Source organism: Saccoglossus kowalevskii, chromosome 21 (assembly GCF_978046115.1).
Source record: "Saccoglossus kowalevskii chromosome 21, keSacKowa6.1, whole genome shotgun sequence".
Lineage (NCBI taxonomy): Eukaryota > Metazoa > Hemichordata > Enteropneusta > Harrimaniidae > Saccoglossus > Saccoglossus kowalevskii.
This window is the reverse complement of record NC_140661.1, coordinates 20,244,681-20,247,787: the sequence shown is the minus strand read 5'-3', so window position 1 is coordinate 20,247,787 and position 3,107 is coordinate 20,244,681. Positions and strand designations below refer to the sequence as shown.

General features: G+C 34.6%; 1 long non-coding RNA gene across 1 annotated transcript; it reads right to left on the bottom strand.

Annotated features, from left to right (window-relative positions):
- Positions 1–928: 928 nt before the first annotated feature.
- On the bottom strand, positions 929–2,186 carry LOC146729780 (uncharacterized). Its single transcript, XR_014928019.1, has 2 exons — positions 1,964–2,186; positions 929–1,092 (listed from the first exon to the last, which is right to left on the bottom strand). It is a non-coding gene; the product is annotated as an uncharacterized LOC146729780 (long non-coding RNA).
- Positions 2,187–3,107: the final 921 nt, after the last annotated feature.

Sequence of the window (3,107 nt, the reverse complement as noted above, 5' to 3'; positions counted from 1 at the left end):
AAAGGGCTGGTTTGTTCATGATATTGAAGGCCTGGTTTGGAGAAGTGTCCTCAACATATTGACTGAAAAGAAATTGGATTATGACCTTGATGAAAATGAGAGACAGAAGTTAGAAATAGTTGTAGGTGAGGGTGGCCACACTTTCCCAAGATTTCAAGGGAGTGTCCCAAAATTTCAAAGTATTTGCCATCAGTGGTGCTATACGTCTGATAAAATATAATGGTAATGAAGTATGGAGAAATCCAAATCCAGTCTTCTGATGCAAGCCACATTCCATTTGCCATTATAAATGCCCCAGAGAGTGATGCACTGATAGAAGTTGATATTCTTCCTGTTCTGGCATGCACTGAAAAATTTGCCCAACATGATATAAAGGGGATGAAATACTGTAGAAAACTGGAACGAGATGAAAAGTATAAAAGTTTGGTCTTGCAGAGAAAGAATACCAGTTTTTTCTGCAATTTATGTTTGGCTACAGTTCATAAATGTCACAATCCAAATCATGAATGGGATATGTCTATCACTCTTGCGGATATGAATTCATGGGCAGAAGAAAAAAGTAATGGTCAGAGTAATCATCCTCTTATAAAGTATGACCCCATAAATGAATACACTATGGATCACCTTCATGCTAAATTGAGAAACATGGGTAAACTAATTGACAAGCTCTTCAACGAGGCTCAAAAGATCAACCAACAACTGGAATTTATACAAAAGTTTGCAAAGTTATCTGAAGATCAAAAACATAATGTGAAGCAATATGAAACAAAACTGGTCGACCAATTTGATACCAAGGTTGGCATTAATGAAGCAAATCATTCAGCAAAGTTACTTCAAGTTACTAAAAAGGATGATCTTAACAAACTTGATAAGAAACTTGAAGCAGCTTCACTAGCATTTGAAATTAAATACACTGAACACACTGAAGTGAATTTGTTGGATTCTGCTGAATCACATTTTGAAATTTTATTTGGCACACACAAGGAATACAAATGCACACTATGTGCATCACATCTCCATGTTGTATATAAAATCAAGCCAGGTATCACTCGTCACATGCAAACTGTCCATGGTAAGTTCAGCACAAAAGATCTGAAACAAAACACAAGATGCATTACTAATCTCAATATTTAATATCAAAAATCTGTCATAATAATAAATTATTATTTACACTTGGTAAAACTATTCCAAAGTCAGCCTAAATTGTCAAATTTGTAATGACACTATTTTCTATGAAGTCTTTGACTGTAAAAAATGGGGCATGTGGAGGGGGCCTGGCACATTTTCTTTGAAAATCATTTGTTATTAAACTAATCTCAATATTTAATATAAAAAATCTGTCATAATAATAAATTATTATTTACACTTGGTAAAACTATTCTAAAGTCAGCCTAAATTGTCAAATTTGTAATGACACTATTTTCTAGGTATTAATTCTTCAACTTCAAACACATCAATGTGTGTCACGTTTACTGGAGAAATGGGGCAAGTGGAGGGGGCGTGGCACATTTTTTTTGAAAATCATTTGTTATTAACTATATTTAGTATATTCTCACTTTAATATTACATAATTTATTATGAATAATATGTCAGAAAATAATATTGAGAGAAACGAATGAAATGCATTGGTATCAAAAACAGATACATGGAAAATGTTCATTTTATCCCTATACCCATAGTATCTCAATAGTGTATATATTATCTCAATAGTGAATATATGGTATGCAAATTAATGACAAAATACATTATGACACTTTATTCACTACTCCTATGAGGGACATAACGTGTATATGGTCGATCTACATATCGTTGTAAAGCTCTCGAAATCCCCAACAAAATTACGTTTTTCATTTTCACGACCAGCATTTTTGCAACAAAAAAGGCGCCAACAATTGAAGAAATCGAACGTTATTTTCTAAAAATTGCTTTTTTTGTGTGTAAAACGTAAAAAAAAGGAACTTACCGAACGTAACTTTGTGAGCCGCCATGTTGACAATCCATAGGAGGCACTCTCGCGGTAATTCTAACATAACAGTGAGAGGAGTAGGCCAAAAACCACCAAAAATGCAGTAATTTCGCATAATCAATTATAGTCTATAACTATTTATTGAAATGGTTAAAACGATCCGGGTAAAAAACTTTAAATACATCAAAAAAATGAGAATTCCAGTATCAAGTTGGGAATGAGGCTGGTGGGTCAATTGAGGTCATAGAATGGTAATAGCGTGTATGCTAGTTTTTCTTTCAATTTGAAATTGCGCCCTCGTGCGGAGATAAAGTGTATATTGGATGGTACAAAACGCATTGAACTCTGGGATATCACATTTGCCGTGCATAGCTCATTGTACTCGGCTTGAGTGTGGGCAAAAAGTTACTATTTGAATTTTTGATATCTTTTTTCATTAATGAGAAAGTTAACCTCGAAGTTAGAGTAACTGTTCAGCAGGAATGGCTTTTTAACTCTTCTGTGATTTTTTTTTGGCTTGGCTGATTTTGTTCATACTTGACTGGCAGGTCGTACCATCACTAATTGGAAAAAAACAATCCTGACCCACCGCTACCATGGCAACAGCCAAAATCTGTTTTTTGAATACTTTCGCCAAATTTATTGCCTCCTACCAGTCTTGTAATAGCAGTGCCCAAATGATCATTTTATTTTGGCTACGTTGCGCACTGGTAAGAGATCACCGGCGCCGACATTGTTACCACTGTCAATGTAATCCCAACGCAGCTTTGAACTTTGAATAAAATGTAAATGCTGCCTCCAATCTAGAAAATACTATCGCAAAACGGTTGGAAATAATACATTTAACGGTTGAATACGTCCTAACAATAAAATAAAGTGACTTCTAATGACTGTCATGTTATTTTGCGAACCTAGTATAAGGTGCCCGGTTTTAGTTATAAACAGACGTTAGCTTCACGTTCATGTCCTTCCATGATAACAGCCGAAAACATATTGCTTGTTTTTTACCGGTTTTCATTGGCAACCGAAGTATTTTTATTTTGTAAACAAATTTTCGACTGCTATTTTTATTCAGTTCAAATCGTTCAGCAACATTTTTGGCATATTAGGTGTACATCACATGGAATACTACGGTTGAGAG